Source organism: Triticum urartu, chromosome 2A (assembly GCF_056163025.1).
Source record: "Triticum urartu cultivar PI428250 chromosome 2A, HENAU_Tu73, whole genome shotgun sequence".
NCBI classification, from domain to species: domain Eukaryota; kingdom Viridiplantae; phylum Streptophyta; class Magnoliopsida; order Poales; family Poaceae; genus Triticum; species Triticum urartu.
This window is the reverse complement of record NC_141874.1, coordinates 745,649,068-745,667,553: the sequence shown is the minus strand read 5'-3', so window position 1 is coordinate 745,667,553 and position 18,486 is coordinate 745,649,068. Positions and strand designations below refer to the sequence as shown.

The 18,486-nt window shown below is 46.8% G+C and overlaps 1 pseudogene; it reads right to left on the bottom strand.

The window, feature by feature from the left end:
- The window catches only part of LOC147987615 (uncharacterized), a 51,747-nt pseudogene that overhangs the window by 24,900 nt on the left and 8,361 nt on the right, over positions 1-18,486 (bottom strand).

Here is an 18,486-nt window from a genome sequence, read left to right as displayed (position 1 = left end):
CATCAAGCATGTCGGCCAGCAGCGTGTGAATCCGGGCTGTAGCACTGGGCTAACAGGACTCCGGATGTCACCGCGTGACATTTTCCCGAAGGGACAGACACAGGAACGAAGTGAAACACATGCCGGCCAGTCAAGTGTCCTGAGCAGTAGTGTTGGGCTAGCAGGACTCCGGTGAACCGGGCTGTAGCGGACTACTATGGCTCAAGGAAGCACCAGACTACATTTCCCCATAAGAGAGGCTGCCAAGGATAAACAACTAGATTGTCGGATCCCACACATAGCAATACACATCACACATACGCATAACATGAAAGTATGTGATGTACAACATGGCATCACAACATAACGCAACTCATATAGATAAAGGCCCAGAAGAGCCACATAGCATTAAATACAAACAGGGGTCACATGACCCATCATTCAGAGCATACAAGCAACGGAAGCATTACATGTCTGAGTACAGACAACTACAAAAGAAAAAGGCTAAGAAGCCTGACTATCTACAAGTCCCTCCCAAGGGTATAAGATTGTAGCTGAGGTAACAAGCTACTCGTCGAAGTCCAAGCGGTACTACTAGTGAGACAGATGTCTCACCTGCAAAACATAAATAAAGAAAACGTGAGTACAAAGGTACTCAGCAAGACTTACGTCAGATCCTATCATACATGTATTTGTATCAAGAAGGTAATGTGGGGTTTAGTTGCAGCAAGCCAGCTTTGACTCAGTGGCTATCCTGTTCTACGACAACGAGAAACTTCTTTGAGGTGAGGCAGCGCACACGAGTCCACTAATCACCACATCAATACACTACTATGGATTCATCCTCGTCTTCTTACGAGAAGGCCATCCATAGCACTCACACTTGTCTTGAGCATTTTAGAGTATCCACTTTAAGTTGTCTATGTACCACGTAAGCATCCAAGAAGTCCATAACCGAGGACACGGCTATTCGAATAGATCATGATAACCCTGCAGGGGTGTACTTCTTCACACACGCTTTCACCACTTATCACCATGTACACGTCATGTACCTCGGCAACCTTCAAGCGGAAGCCTGGCGAGGGTGTCGGCCACGACCTGACTAACCACGCAAGACTCTAGTCCAGGTTTATCGCCTATTCGGGTTCCATCCGCAAGGAGATCCGGCCGGGGTGTCGCTCACGGCCCCAAACGATGTGAGCAGGGTTCCCAAGCCCACCATCCGGGTGCCACTTGGTACACCGTGCCACTGTGCCTAGTCCGTCCCAAGCCCACCTAGCCGGGTGCTACTTGGTAGACTACTAACACTACCTACAAACACCAGAAACTAATTGCAACTCCTAGACAGAGATCAAGTTGGCTAATAAGTCGAGAGAGCTTGGAGCGCCCGGAGCCCAATGTGTGGTAGTATCTAGTCATTGGACAACTTACACCGAACTCAGTTCTTAAGGACGGTTCCAGTAAGACAACCCACCATGTACTCCTACATGGCCTCTCACCGCTACCTTTACCAAATCGTGTTCACACGCTTAAATCTCAGCACCAGAACATATCGTACCACTCCAATTCATTCCCGATGAATCAGACCTGACACAACTCTAAGCAATAGCAGGCATGGCATGGTAGGAACACCACATGGCTCAATCAACTCCTACACATGCTAGTGGGTTTCAACTATTTACTGTGGTAATGACATGCCATGCAGAGGAATGGGTTCAACTATCGCAGCATAAAGTCGCAGTTGAATCGTTGTTGTCCTAATGCAATAAAAGAGAGTAGGAGCGAGAAAGTGGGATTGTATCGGAATGAACAAGGGGGGTTGCTTGCCTGGTAGATCAACAGGGGGCACTGCTCCACTGATAGGTACTCCCGAACACTTTCCGGAGTAGGACCTATCGAGAAGGAACGGTGTCGAAAATCAAACACAAGTATATGCAACAATATGATGCAAGATCATGGCATGAATATGTGATGTTGTTTGAGTTAAAGCACCTAGCATTTATTTGGTTGAAGTCCATTTGAACCAAGGGTTCAGATACAACTCCAAATTAAGCTCTTAAATATGCCATAAGTGTGTTTTCATGTATACAGCATGTATAGGTTGGTTTGTCATGCATGAAAATGGTACAGATGGATAGATTGCATTTTTCTAATAATTTTTCATAGATAAAATATTTCAGTCTGAGCTACGGTTGAATTTCTATGAATTTTTGAAGTTTAAACTGTTTTCTGGAATTTCCTGTATTGTTTTAAATCCAGAACATAGCTTAATGCGTCAGCACTGCATCATGCTTGCGTCAGCAGGTCAACAGCACTAACTGGTCAAACCTGACGTGTGGGGTCCACACGTCAGTGTCATAGTTAGTTAGCAGTGTTAATTAGATATTAAACTAATCCTAACAGAAACATTAGCAGGGCCGGGCCCCACCTGTCATTGACCCTGGGTAGTCAAACCTCAAGTCAACTGGGGGGGGGGGGTTAGACCGGTCAACTCCACCGGTGTTTAGCCGCCGGCGAGGCCGAACGCGGCGGAGGGGCTCGGGATCACCGTTTCGGCGACCAAAAGGACGACGGAGAGCACCGGGGCATAGCCCGCGCTCGTCCGGACCGAATGGAGCAAGTGGGAGAGGCGGGGGCGGCCGGAGCTCGCCGGAGCGAAGCTCGGGGCGGCGGCCGGAGCACGGCCAAGTGCGGGCGAGGGCTGCGGTGCATGGGGAAGCGAGCGGAGAGGCTCTACGGCCTCCTGGCGTCACCGGGAGCAGGGTGACGCGCTCGGCTGCGGGCTGCGGTGCCCAGGGCGACGGCGGCGACATGGACGGCGGCGGGGCGCTTCGGCCGTGGTGGGGAACGAAGCTACGATGCGGGAACGAGGGGGAGAAGAGAGGGGAAACGGGAAGATGCTCACGGCGATCACGCGGAGCAGCACAGCGGGCTTGGGGAAGACCTGGTGACGGCGGATCGACGACGGCGGACGGCGGAGCCCGAGGAGGAAGACGACGTCGAGGGCAGCTCTGCAGGGCGTCCCGGCTTGCGTGAGTCGTCGGAGAGGTCGAGGAGGACGGCGCGGAGCGTCTGGGCACGAAACGAGGGCGAGGCCGTGACGGTGGGTGCGGCAACGGCGAGCCATGGCGACGGAGCCGTTCGGGGGGTGAGAGAGAGAGGTCCAGGGGAGGAGGGAGAGCGAGAGAGAGTGAGAGAGGGCCGAGGGGAGTGCGTGGCGTCGTCGGGGGCCTCCAGCAGCGAGCGGGGAAGCAGGAGGTGGCCGGCGCGTGCTCGCGCGCGGCGAGCGCGTGCCCCTGTCCTCCTGGCGCACCTCAAGCCAAGTGGGGGACATCATAGATATTACGCTGAGGTGTTCCAGGCGGCGTGACTTGGGTCCGAACGTCGTAATCGCACTCTATTGGATATGGTGCGATCTATGATGTCTCTTACCGATTTACCGCTGTCATTTTGGGGCTATGCTTTAGAGACTGCCGCATTCACTTTAAATAGGGCTCCGTCGAAATCCGTTGAGACGACACCGTATGAATTATGGTTTGGGAAGAAACCTAAGCTGTCGTTTCTAAAAGTTTGGGGATGCGATGCTTATGTCAAGAAACTTCAACCTGAAAAGCTCGAACCCAAGTCGAAAAAATGCGTCTTCATAGGATACCCTAAAGAAACTATTGGGTATACCTTCTACCTCAGACCCGAAGGCAAGATCTTTGTTGCCAAGAATGGATCCTTTCTAGAGAAAGAGTTTCTCTCAAAAGAAATAAGTGGGAGAAAAGTAGAACTCGATGAAGTATTGCCTCTTGAACCGGTAAGTGGCGCAACTCAAGGAAATGTTCCTGAGGTGCCTGCACCGACTAGAGAGGAAGTTAATGATGATGGTCATGAAACTTCAGATCAAGTTGCTACTGACCTTCATAGGTCCACAAGGACACGTTCCGCACCAGAGTGGTATGGCAACCCTGTCCTGCAAATAATGTTGTTAGACAACGGTGAACCTTTGAACTATGAAGAAGCAATGGCGTGCCCAGATTCCGACAAATGGCTGGAAGCCATGAAATCCGAGATAGGATCCATGTATGAAAACGAAGTATGGACTTTGACGGACTTGCCCGATGATCGGCGAGCCATAGAAAATAAATGGATCTTTAAGAAGAAGACAGACGCGGATGGTAATATAACCATCTATAAAGCTCGGCTTGTCGCTAAGGGTTATCGACAAGTTCAAGGGGTTGATTACGACGAGACTTTCTCACCCGTAGCGAAGCTGAAGTTCGTCCGAATCATGTTAGCAATTGCCGCATTCTATGATGATGAGATATGTCAAATGGACGTCAAAACGGCATTCCTTAATGGTTTTCTTAAGGAAGAATTGTATATGATGCAGCCGGAAGGTTTTGTCGATCCTAAGAATGCTGACAAGGTGTGCAGGCTCCAACGCTCGATTTATGGGCTGGTGCAAGCATCTCGGAGTTGGAATATTCGTTTTGATGAGATGATCAAAGCGTTTGGGTTTATGCAGACTTATGGAGAAGCCTGCGTTTACAAGAAAGTGAGCGGGAGCTCTGTAGCATTTCTCATATTATATGTAGATGACATACTTTTGATGGGAAATGATATAGATCTCTTGGACAGCATCAAGGCCTACTTGAATAAGAGTTTTTCAATGAAGGACCTTGGAGAAGCTGCTTATATATTAGGCATCAAGATCTATAGAGATAGATCGAGACGCCTCATAGGTCTTTCACAAAGCACATACCTTGATAAGATATTGAAGAAGTTCAATATGGATCATTCTAAGAAGGGGTTCTTGCCTGTATTGCAAGGTACGAGATTGAGCACGGCTCAATGCCCGACCATGGCAAAAGATAGAGAAAAGATGAGTGTCGTCCCCTATGCCTCGGCCATAGGGTCTGTCATGTATACTATGCTATGTACCAGACCTGATGTAAACCTTGCCGTAAGTTTGGTAGGAAGGTACCAAATTAATCCCGGCATGGAACACTGGACATCGGTCAAGAATATCCTGAAGTACCTGAAGAGGACTAAGGATATGTTTCTCGTTTATGGAGGTGACGAAGAGGTCGTCGTAAAGGGTTACGTCGATGCTAGCTTCGACACAGATCTGGATGACTCTAAGTCACAAACCGGATACGTGTATATTTTGAATGGCGGGGCAGTAAGCTGGTGCAGTTGCAAGCAAAGCGTTGTGGCGGGATCTACATGTGAGGCAGAGTACATGGCAGCCTCGGAGGCAGCACAAGAGGCAATCAGGGTGAAGGAGTTCATTACCGACCTAGGAGTCATACCCAATGCGTCGGGACCGATGACTCTCTTCTGTGACAACACTGGAGCTATTGCCCTTGCCAAGGAGCCTAGGTTTCACAGGAAAACCAGGCATATCAAGCGTCGCTTCAACTCCATTCGTGAAAGTGTTCAAAATGGAGACATAGATATTTGTAAAGTACATACGGACCTGAATGTGGCAGATCCGTTGACTAAACCTCTCCCTAGAGCAAAACATGATCAACACCAGAACTGCATGGGTGTTCGATTCATCATAATGTAACTAGACTATTGACTCTAGTGCAAGTGGGAGACTGTTGGAAATATGCCCTAGAGGCAATAATAAAATGGTTATTATTATATTTCTTTCTTCATGATAATTGTCTATTGTTCATGCTATAATTGTGTTATCCGGAAATTGTAATACATGTGTGAATACATAGACCACAACACGTCCCTAGTGAGCCTCTAGTTGACTAGCTCATTGATCAAAAGATAGTCATGGTTTCCTGACTATGGACATTGGATGTCATTGATAACAGGATCACATCATTAGGAGAATGATGTGATGGACAAGACCCAATCCTAAGCATAGCTCAAACATCGTGTAGTTCGTTTGCTATAGCTTTTCCGAATGTCAAGTATCATTTCCTTAGACCATGAGATTGTGCAACTCCCGGATACCGTAGGAGTGCTTTGGGTGTGCCAAACGTCACAACGTAACTGGGTGACTATAAAGGTACACTACGGGTATCTCCGAAAGTGTCTGTTGGGTTGGCACGAATTGAGACTGGGATTTGTCACTCCGTATGATGGAGAGGTATCTCTGGGGCCACTCGGTAATGCATCATCATAATGAGCTCAATGTGACCAAGTGGTTGATCACGGGATCATGCATTATGGTACGAGTAAAGTGACTTGCCGGTAACGAGATTGAACGAGGTATTGGGATACCGACGATCGAGTCTCGGGCAAGTAACGTACCGATTGACAAAGGGAATTGTATACGGGATTGATCGAATCCTCGACATCGTGGTTCATCCGATGAGATCATCGAGGAGCATGTGGGAGCCAACATGGGTATCCAGATCCCGCTGTTGGTTATTGACCGGAGAGTCGTCTCGGTCATGTCTGCGTGTCTCCCGAACCCGTAGGGTCTACACACTTAAGGTTCGGTGACGCTAGGGTTGTTGAGATATTAGTATACGGTAACTCGAAAGTTGTTCGGAGTCCCGGATGAGATCCCGGACATCACGAGGAGTTCCGAAATGGTTCGGAGGTGAAGATTTATATATAGGAAGTCAAGTTTCGGTCATCGGGAAGGTTTTCGGGGTAATCGGTATTGTACCGGGACCACCGAAAGGGTCCCGGGGGTCCACCGGGTGGGGCCACCTATCTCGGAGGGCCTCATGGGCTGAAGTGGGAGGGGAACCAGCCCCAGATGGGCTGGTGCGCCCCCCCATGGGCCTCCCCTGCGCCTAGGGTTGGAAACCCTAGGGGTGAGGGCGCCCCACTTGGCTTGGGGGGCACTCCACCCTCCTTGGCCGCCCCCCCTTGGAGATGGCATCTCCTAGGGCCGGCGCCCCCCTAGGGGTCCTATAAATAGTGGGGGGGGGGGAGGGCAGCCGCACTCTAACCCCTGACGCCTCCCTCTCCCTCCCGTGACACCTCTCCTTCTCGCAGTGCTCGGCGAAGCCCTGCCGAGATCGTCGTAGTTTCCACCACCACGCCATCGTGCTGCTGGATCTCCATCAACCTCTCCTTACCCCTTGCTGGATCAAGTTGGAGGAGACGTCTTCCCAATCGTACGTGTGTTGAACGCGGAGGTGCCGTCCGTTTGGCGCTAGGTCATCGGTGATTTGGATCACGACGAGTACGACTCCATCAACCCCGTTCTCTTGAACGCTTCCGCTCGTGATCTACAAGGGTACGTAGATGCACTCTCCTCTCCCTCGTTGCTAGATGACTCCATAGATTGATCTTGGTGATGCATAGAAAATTTTAAAATTCTACTACGTTCCCCAACAGAGGCGAGTTGCTCCTCGTGGCTTTGGTGATGAGAATTTTTTGAGATCAACCGTGGGTTTGACTCGCTATCATTGGCGCACGTGTGTAGGAGTAGTATATTTATGTTTTGAGTTTGTATTTTATCATAGGGTTATTGGCTGTCGGGTGAAGTTACTGTTGCGAGGCATGGGGCCTCGGGTTTTATTTTTTGTTTTATTTCAGGTCGATATTGTTCGGCTGCTGAATTTTGAATGATAAATATATGGCTGGGTGCATCGACGGATGTAGAGATTGGGTGTTATCCTCCTTCGAAAAAGAACGGCCGTCACAATAAGTGGCAATTAGCAAAGGCAGAGACAACAAGCAAATGGTCATCAGAAGAAAGCAAAACAGTAACAGATTGCAATGCAGGCAAATTAAAAGACTTGGCTTTTCTGATCCCAAGCTCATGTGAGCTCGCGTGGACAGTAAAAAATAAGAAAATAAATTCAAACAATTCAAAAAAAAAATATGTCAAACATTGAAAAATGTTTTGATTGCCTGCAAAGTTTCATCACCGGTTGACATTCGTGAAAAACGTCACAAAATAGACAAAACTGATGCTCCAAAATACTTTTGAAAATAACATTTTGGCTGCTTATCCACTTTCTGCCTTTGTCCCATGTAGTGGCTGCCTTTTTCTTTTGAGATGAGCAAAATTCAATGTCATCTCCACTGCTCCATAGATCAACTCACCTATCAGCTTTGAATTTCTCTTATCGTTGTCTTCCTACTCTGCACAGTTCCAAGTAGCTACATGCATTTTATCCCTGGCCACATGCCCCTAAATTTGCACAGGCTACTGGTGCAACACCTTTGAATTCCTGGATAGCCTCTTTCCAGATAAGATGTGACAAATCCTAATGGTTAATCGCAATGTTCGTAACGTATGTGCATGTGTCGTGCCGTGATGGAGCTGGGTCTTTGTCTGTGCACATTCTTAAATCTTACCTAGCTTTATGGTAGTATATCAGAGATTAATTAGCACTCCACTAACCTGACCAGCAAAAACATACTAGGAGCACTGTTATGGCGACGGCACAAGCACGACCACCTCCATCCAATCGTTTCAGGAAATAGCAGTATGTTTGTCTGCTTGAATGGATGAGTAGCATTTTTGGGCCGTAGTCCTCATGTCACACAACCACCAGAAGTGCAAAGATGCATATGTGTCGGACCTATCTTGTTTTATGGTGCAATGCAATGTGAATATGTAATGTTATGACGCATGGGCAAGTGATCCAGTGATTGGAGCGCGGAGGATCGGAGCTAACATCTTCCTTGCGATTGACGTGGTGTGAAGCATGCCATGGAATTACGTGCTATGGTCTAGAGAACGAAGATTTCATTATGGAAAAAGGTTTAACAGTTGTTGTGTGGCCTATCGGTTGTGGTGGTGTGTGCTATACTGCTATCCGTGCGAGTGTGAGAACGACCGGCTGGAGCAAAATGCACCGAACGAGGCAGTGGCGCATGATAGGTACATCCGCTGGCGAGGCAATGATGCGCCCGGAAGGGGTCATATCGGCCAAAGCGCATGTCGTCGCCGACCCACCGTCCCCACCACGGCCGACCAAGCTAGCTAGCTAAGCTTGTTGCCTTCATGGGGGCCGGAAACAAGCATGCACTAGGGTGGCGCGTAGCGGTCACCGGCATCGCGGGATTCACTGGCGATTAGCAAGCGAGGGGGTTGGTCAGTCCAGTATTTATTCAAACTTGGCCGTCCACCTGAGCGCGAGTAGTTAATTTAGAGGGTCAAAGAAGAGCAGAGCAGTTGGAATCAAAAGCACCATCTACTCATGTCAGTGGTGTGTCATTATTTATTGGATGAAATCAAAGGACTAGTTACACGAAACCCAGATGCCCACCCATGACTTTGCATGAGCAAACAAATGCCATTTGATCGATGCGCTTTGTTGTTAATCTGCCACGTTCATGTTCAAAAAAAGATAGTGAGTATATATATCCCTGACCTGATCCCACTGGTAGAAAAAGGGCCTGTTGTCCCGGTTCGTAAGGGCCTTTTGTCCCGGTTCCTGAACCGGGACTAAAGGGTCGGTACTAATGCCCTGCCCCTTTAGTCCCGGTTCAATCCAGAACAGAGACTGATGGGTCTCCACGTGGCCTGTGCGCGGAGCCCAGGCAGGAGACTCTTTGGTCCCGGTTGGTGGCACCAACCGGGACCAATAGGCATCCACGCGTCAGCATTTCTGTGACTGGGGTTTTTGTTTTTTTTGAGGGGGGGGGGGGTTGGGGGTTTTGAGGGGTTAATTTAGGTGTTTCATATATTGTGTTAGCTAGCTATAATTAATAGAGAGAAGTGTCCTTTCTTATGTCCGTACTTGGTCGACGCTACGTACTATACATACGTATAGAGAGGACTAGACACGCTAGTTAGCTAGTAAGCAAACGAAGGAAACAGAAGATCGTCATGAACATATATGCATATAGAGAGAAGTGATATCGACCACCTCTCCTTCTCCGAGAGATTGGTCGAACAACAAGTTCTCGTATATCTATCCGACACTACCGGCTACATATATACAATAATTATCTCTTACAAATATAATCATACGGACTCATGGTCCATATAGTATTCTCCGTCTTCAGCGATCACGTGGTCAAGAAAGAATGCCGCCAATTTCTCTTGAATTGCTTGCATGCGAGCTGGTGCTAGGAGTTCATCCCGCTTCCGAAACATCTAATTTGAAGAAGGGGGTCAATACATATATATATGAATGAATGAAACTCAACACAAATGATGGTAATAAAATAAAATTGTGAATGTTGTTATTTACGTACTTCATATTATTCGTCAGTGTAGCCCCGCTCACAGGTCGTGTGGCGGATGGACTCGCAAACGTAGTATCCACAGAAATCATTCCCTTTTTCCTGGCACAACCACTTTACAAGAAATAGAGGTCAATCAAACTGATAAGCAAGAATGCCAAATCAATAGGAGATGCGCGGAACATGCTACTATAGTACTTACTTTCGGGTGTCTAAATTGCAGCTTCTTCGGGAGTTCTGGAGCTTTTTTGGAGAATTTTTTCCAAATCCTGCCACACAAAGAAAACAATTACTTGATATATCAGGAAATGAACAAAGTTGTTGATATGGTGGATAATGATCGATTTAATTTATTTCTCGAGCATTTGAGTCATGTCCGCATAGTCCTGGGGATCTTTTCGTTTTGATTCTAAGACAGTTACTAGTTCCTGCTCAAGCTTAATCTCTAGGAGAATATAGTGGTAACTGCACACACATGCATAACTCATCAATTATATAACTATAACCTTGACTAATATATATATATATATATATATATATATATATATATATAAGGAAAACCGAATACGCACAAGACAGTAACACTCACTTGAAGTTGTAAGGAAAGAGTATTATATCTTTGTTTTCATTTATTACCAACGATCGTAGCAAGTTGGTCTCGGTATCTGCGGCATGAAATTTAACCTGAGTTGCATCTATGAGATATGTGTTAATGAACCCAATATCACCGACTTGTCTTTTCTTCAATTTGGCGATCTTCAATCTGCATAATATAGTGAGGATGATTATAAATACATGCAATGAAAGAGCTGAGCTATATAGAGAGACTTAATGACAGAAGTAGTACTACTTACAGACAGTAGCAGGTGACCGTTGTTTTATCGAGGGCCAATTGATTGAAAAACTGAAAGAACTCCTCAAATGGAACAGGCAACAGTTCAATTCCAACGAGGTCATGCTCCTTTTTAACTTTCACATACAAAGTACTCCTTCCCCCAGAATCTCTGCAGATTTTCAAGTACCAATCATGCAATCTTCGCTTCATCGTTGATAGAGATCTTTCATCTTTGACGAGAGGCTTCCCGTACTCGTATCTTTGTATCTGCACCTCCATGGGTTCATAATGTACATCGTCGGGCAGGTAATCGGCAAGATTGCTATAACCGGGCACCATCCTCGGATCATTAGCGACGTTGTCGCTAGGCACCTTGAGCGGGGGCACGATTGCTTCGCTTGTTTGCCGAGCTGGGCAATTTGTTTCCCAGCTCGTCGTTCTTTCAGCCTTTGATCACTGACAGTACTTCCCGACTGCTCCACTTCGGCAAATTCCTTTCCAATAATGCGCTCAGTTTCCTTTCGGCGGAGACTTGTGTGGTTTTGTCAGGGCAGCCAGAGTGCGCTTCGCTCACCGGATCTACCTTCTCCTCCGGAGGTGGATGTTTCTTTGCTTTCACCCCTTCAAAGTAGTTCCTCACTTCTTCTCGTGCGATCTCGGCGTTCTCCTCCGGGGTCCTCTCGTATGGTAACTTCTCTAGAGTCTTCAGAGAAGGACCGAATCTGTATTTCCTCCCACCTCTGGCTGTACTGCTAGACGCTGGCAGAGCAGACGGAGCGGTTGTCTTCTTTACTTGCTTACGAGGCGGAGGAGAAGGACTACGACGCGCCGGAGCAGCCGGAGCGGCGGCAGGTCTCTTCTGCCCTTGCTGACGAGGCGGAGAAGGAGGAGGCTGTCTGCTCGGGCGCGTCGGCGCAGGCGGAGAAGGAGGCGGAGTGCCGCCACGCGCCGGAGAAGGAGTCGGTCCAGTGCCCTGATCGTCACTCGCCGGAGGAGGAGGCGGTGGAGGAGGCGGGGTGCCCTAACTCGCCAGAGGAGGAGGCGGGGTGCCCTAACTCGCCGGAGGAGGAGGCGGTGGAGGAGGCAGAGTGCCCTGACTTGCCGGAGGAGGAGGAGGAGGCGGAGGCGTCTAGTTCGGAAGGTTGATGAGCTCCTTCCGCCATAGGCATGGAGTCTTCAGAGTAGACCCCAGCCTAGTCTCCCCTTCACCGGTAGGGTGGTCAAGCTGGAGGTCCTCAAATCCCTCCGTTATTTCATCCACCATCACCCTAGCATATCCTTCTGGAATCGGCCAGCAGTGAAAAGTTACGCCGGGTTCAGTAGGATAAACAGAGCCAACAGCCGCCTTGACCTTCAAATTCATCCATTGCGTCATAAGGTGGTAATTTTAAGACTCCGTGATAGCATCCACGGGATAGCTGGCAGGAGCCGTCAAGGCATGCTCCGGCTGAAGCAGCTCGGTGGAAGCCACGCTGCTTCTCCGCTGAGATGGCGGGGTAGCTTCGGGGGAAGCTTCGGCAATACGTTTGCTGTGATTTGCTTCTCGTTCCTCTATCGCTTGTACCCTTGCTTGTAGCACCTGCATTTGGGTCTGCTGCAATTTTTTCCTCCTCTCCTGGGATTTGTAACCGCCTGCGTCCGGAAACCCAACCTTCCACAGAATGGAGCCTGGCGTGTCTCATGTCCGTCCAGGGTGCTCAGGATTCCTGAGGGCCATTGTGAGCTCGTCGTTCTCTCTATCTGGAAAGAACGTCCCTTGCCGCGCTGCTTCGATATACTACTGAAGCTTCTTGACTGGTATGTCCATTTGATCATTCGTCCAAATACACTTCCCTGTTACAGGGTCCAAGGTTCCGCCAGCCCCGAAGAACCAAGTCCGGCAACGGTCTGGCCAGTTAATTGTCTCTGGTTCGATCCCTTTATCAACCAGATCATTCTCAGTCTTGGCCCACTTAGGCCGGGCTACGAGGTAGCCACCTGACCCCGTGCGATGGTGATGCTTCTTCTTCGCAGCATTTTGCTTGTTTGTCGCCGACATCTTCTTACTCTTTTCCGATGTCTTGTGGGCCACAAATGAGGGCCAGTGATCTCTGATCTTCTCATATCTGCCCTTGAATTCTGGTGTCTCTTTATTTTCGACAAACTTATTCAGCTCTTTCTTCCACCTCCTGAATAGTTCTGTCATCCTCTTAAGAGAAAAAGACTTGATTAATTGCTCTTTAACTGGCTTCTCTGGATCATCCTCTCGCGGTAGGGTGAAATTTGACTTCAACTCAGTCCAAAGATCATTTTTCTGCATATCATTGACATAAGACACCTCAGGGTCTTCTGTAGCCGGCTTTAACCATTGCTGGATGCTGATCGGGATCTTGTCCCTAACCAAAACCCCGCACTGAGCAACAAATGCGCTCTTTGTCCGGAGGGGTTCAATCGGTTGGTCGTCGGGCGCGATTGCTATGATCTCAAACTTTTCATCCGAGCTCAACTTTTTCTTCGGGCCTCGTCTCTTTACCGAAGTTGTGCTCGATCCGGAGGGTTAGAAAAAAGAACAAAGACTTAATTAATATGTGTACATACCAAAACAATGAATGCATCACTTAGCTAGTCAGCAGAAGCTTAACTAATATATATACCTGGTTGGACTCGGTTCGGTCACCGGAGACGTCATCACGGTCTCCTTCTTGCACCGGCATTGGGTCACCGGAGCCGTCCTCACGGTCTCCTTCTTGCACCGGCATTAGGTCACTGGAGCCATCATAATCATAGCCAGCTGCTTCCAGACCATCGGTGTCGTTGAGAAACGACGAGACGACGGCATCACTTCCTCGTGCGATTATGTCCCCCAACAACTCTTCTTGTACTTCGTCTCGGGCGGTGTCCATAGTTTCTACAAATAATGACAACATGGCAATTATCATTCAAACATGACAGATGGATATATTAGTGGCAAACGTAGAACTAATATTAATTAGTGGCCTCGACGCTACTTCTCTAGGGTTTGGGGTGGCCTCGACGCTGCTTCTCTAGGGTTTGGGGTGGCCTCGACAACGCTTCAAGGATAAAAAAAGAAGAGGGAGAAGAAAAAAAAAGAGGAGAAGAAAGAATAGAGGAGTTCCTCTATTCTTTCTTCTCCTCTTTTTTTTCTTCTTCTACCTCTTTTTTTTATCGGGAACGAGGGTCGTCGAGGGTCGCCGAACGGTAGAGGAAACCCTAAATAGCAAGTATCGTCGGTGTGAGATACATGTACCGTCGGTGTCGGACACTACATCCACGTCCCACAAGTGGCGCGGGCCGTGGATGTAGTGTCCGACACCGACGGTACATGTATCTCACACCGACGATACTTGCTATTTAGGGTTTCTCCTCTACCGCTCGACGACCCTCGTTCCCGATAAAATAAAGAGGAAGAAGAAGAAAAAAAAAGAGGAGAAGAAAGAATAGAGGAGAAGATCTCCTCTATTCTTAAGATCTCCTCTATTCTTTCTTCTCCTCTTTTTTTCTTCTTCCTCTTTTTTTTGATCCTCTTCTTCCTCTCATGTTCGACGATCCTCGACCCCTCGGCGACCCTAGACCCCCTCATGTCGAAGTTATCGGGTAGGGGGTATATCGACAACGACATACCCGATACATACATACATACATATCACATGCATCCATACATATATGAACAAAATTAATATCTACTAATTAACAACCTAAATAAAAAAACTAATACATATAGGAAGAAAAAGAAAAAAGAAGAGAAGAACGAATAGAGGAGAAGATCTCCTCTATTCTTTCTTCTCCTCTTTTTTTTCTTCTTCCTCTTCTTTTTTTATCCTTTTCTTCCTCTCATGTTCGACGACCCCCTCTCGACCCCCTCTCGACCGTCGACCCCCTCTCGACCCTCATATATAAAACATTTTCTTCCTTCTATTCCTTCTTCCTAAATATATAAAACTTTTTTTAAAATGAAACTAACCTAAAATGTACTAAATCAGAGAACATATATAGATAAAAAATTTCTAATTAAAAATCTAACTTTTGCATATATGTATTTTTAAAACATCATTACAATTAAAAAAATACATACATACATACAAAAAACATGTAAAAATACATACATACATATATGAACATACATCAAAAAATACGTATATCTAAAAAATACATACATACACATATATATGAAAATCTAAAAACATGTAAAAAATAGCATGTATAATAAAAAAATGCACGGCGGCGGCGGGGGAGGCAGACGTGCGGTGCTCACAGAGGCGGCGACGTTCGGGGCAGGGGACGGCGGCACGACGACGGCGATGGGGCAGGGGCGGCGCGCGTCGGGGGAGGGGATAGCGGCGCGCGGTGACGTGTCGGCCGAGGGTGCGGGCGACGGCGTCAAGCGAGGGCGCGGGCGATGGCCGGCGAGGGCGCGGGCAACGACGACTCGGGGCGCGGGCGACGGCGACGGCTGGGGCAGCCTGGCAGTGTCGATGTTCTCGGCGTCGTCGGGAGGCAACTGCGAGGGAAATGTGAAATTTCCTAAGTGCTGGCTTATATAGAAAAGGCATTGGTCACGGTTCGTGGCACAAACCGTGACCAATGCCCCCCTTTGGTCCTGGTTGGTGCCACCAACCGAGACCAAAGGCCTCTTTTCAGCAGCCCAAAGGGCGGGAAGCGGCGGCCTTTGGTCTCGGTTGGTGGCACCAATCGGGACTAAAGGGGGGCATTGGTCATGGTTTGTGCCACGAACCGTGACCAATGGCCCCCTTTAGTCCCGGTTGGTGCCACCAACCGGGACCAAAGGCCTTGTGCGGCTGCTGCGTCGAAAGTTTAGTCCCACCTCGCTAGTTGAGAGGGGTGCCCAGTGGTTTATAAGCCCCACTGCCGCACCCTTGTTGAGCTTCTCTCCATTGCAGGCTTACGGGCCTAATTGTCACTGCTATGCCTGTGCGCCTACTGGGCCTCCTGCGGGCCTGAATCCTGCCTCTTTGATGGGTTTCTAGTCGTATTCAGGCCGTGGGGACCCAGTAGGTGGCATTTTTTTTGTTATTTTGTTGCTTTATTTATTTTATTTTCTTTTGTTTTTTGCTTTATTTTTTAATTCTTTATGCTTTTAGTTTTAGAAAAATTATAAACTTTTTGTTAATGCCATTAGCTTTCAAATTTGAAAACATTTTTTTGTTTTTTTGTTTTCTTTGTTGCTTTATTTATTTTATTTTGTTTCTACTTACAACAAAATACTTATTGTTGCTATTTTTTTTTCAGTTTTTTTGTTTTGTTTTCTGCATTATTTATTTTCTTTTGTTTTTTGCTTTATTTTTTATTCTTTTTGCTTTTAGTTTTAGAAAAATTATAAACTTTCTGTTAGTGCCATTTTATTTTGTGATTAACTTTACTATAAAAATAGTTTTTTTCCTTTTTTTTGATTTGTTTTTTGCATTATTTATTTTCTTTTGTTTTTTGCTTTAATTTTTAATTCTGTTTGCTTTTAGGTTAGCAAAATTATAAACTTTCTGTTAGTGCCATTAGTTTTAGAAAAATTATAAACTTTCTGTTAGTGCCATTAGTTTTCAAATTTGAATAGTTAAAAATTGATTTCTTTGAAAATTGTTTGAATCACAAGTTTGTGATTAACTTACTAAAAAATGAGAATAGATGCGCTTATAGAGAAAATTCAACCTAAATTCATAGTAAATTTCTATGAATTTCAGAGAAATTCACTATAAATTTAGGTTAAACTTTTCTCTATTAGGGCATCTATTTTCACTTTGAGAGGAGCTCAACAAGGCAGAGAGGGAAGGGCTTATAAACCGGTGTGAGCCCTCTTCGGTTGGCGAGGTGGAACTAAACTCTGCCCGCAACGAGGACCAACCCTTTAGTCCCGGTTTGTGGCACAAACCGGGACTAATGGTCATGGGCCAGGGGCGAGGAGCAAAATTATAAACTTTCTGTTAGTGCCATTAGTTTTAGAAAGTTGAAAGTTGGCATGGGCCAGGGACTAATGGTCATGGTATTACGAGGGCCGAACCATAAGACATGAAAGCATTTCAAATGAACTCTGAAAAAGTTGAAAGTTGGCATGGTATCATAATTTCACCCACATAGCATGTGCATGTACAAAACGGACAATGATAGCATGTTCGTGTGTTACAAAGTTGGCATGGTATCATCATAATAGTTGCGGGAGAAAGTCTTCACTTTTTCTTCGCTTGTTTCATTTTCTTATTGTGCCGTAACCATGGATAATCTTCATTGTTTATCAGGATGCTTGGGTCAGCCTTGACATTGAATGGAGAAATTTCATGAAACTTTTCATAATCTTCAGATATGTTTGTCTTGCCGTCCACTCCCAGGGTGTCCCTTTTTCCTGAAAGAACTATGTGGCGCTTTGGCGCATCGTATGATGTATTCGCTTCCTTATCTTTTCTTTTTCTCGGTTTGGTAGATATGTCCTTCACATAGATAACCTATGCCACATCATTGGCTAGGACGAACGGTTCGTCAGTGTACCCAAGATTTTTCAGATCCAATGTTGTCATTCCGTACTGTGGGTCTACCTGTACCCCGCCGCCTGACAGATTGACCCATTTGCACTTAAACAAAGGGACCTTAAAATCAGGTCCGTAGTCAAGTTCCCATATGTCTACTATGTAACCATAATATGTGTCCTTTCCGCTCTCGGTTGCTGCATCAAAGCGGACACCGCTGTTTTGGTTGGTGCTCTTTTGATCTTGAGCGATCGTGTAAAATGTATTCCCATTTATCTCGTATCCTTTGTAAGTCAATATAGTCAAAGATGGTCCCCTGGACAACAAGTACAACTCATCACAAATAGTGTTGTCACCTCTGAGACGTGTTTCCAACCAACTACTGAAAGTCCTGATGTGTTCACATGTAATCCAGTCGTCGCACTGCTCTGGGTGTTTGGAGCGAGACTGTTCTTGTGTTCATCGACATACGGGGTCACCAAGGTAGAGTTCTGTAGAACTGTGTAGTGTGCTTGAGACCAAGAATATATGTCCCTGCATATTATTGAGTCTCTTCCAAGAGTGCCTTTTCCAGTCAGTCTCCCCTCATACCGCGATTTAGGGAGACCTATCTTCTTAAGGCCAGGAATGAAGTCAACACAAAACCCAATAACATCCTATGTTTGATGGCCCATGGAGATGCTTCCTTCTGGCCTAGCGCGGTTACGGACATATTTCTTTAGGACTCCCATGAACCTCTCAAAGGGGAACATATTGTGTAGAAATACGGGCCCCAGGATGACAATCTCGTCGACTAGATGAATTAGGACGTGCGTCATGATATTGAAGAAGGATGGTGGGAACACCAGCTCGAAACTGACAAGACATTATGCCACATCACTCCTTAGCCTTGGTACGATTTTTGGATTGATCACCTTCTGAGAGATTGCATTGAGGAATGCACATAGCTTCACAATGGCTAATCGGACGTTTTCCGGTAGAAGCCCCCTCAATGCAACCGGAAGCAGTTGCGTCATAATCACGTGGCAGTCATGAGACTTTAGGTTCAGAAACTTTTTCTCTGGCATATTTATTATTCCCTTTATATTC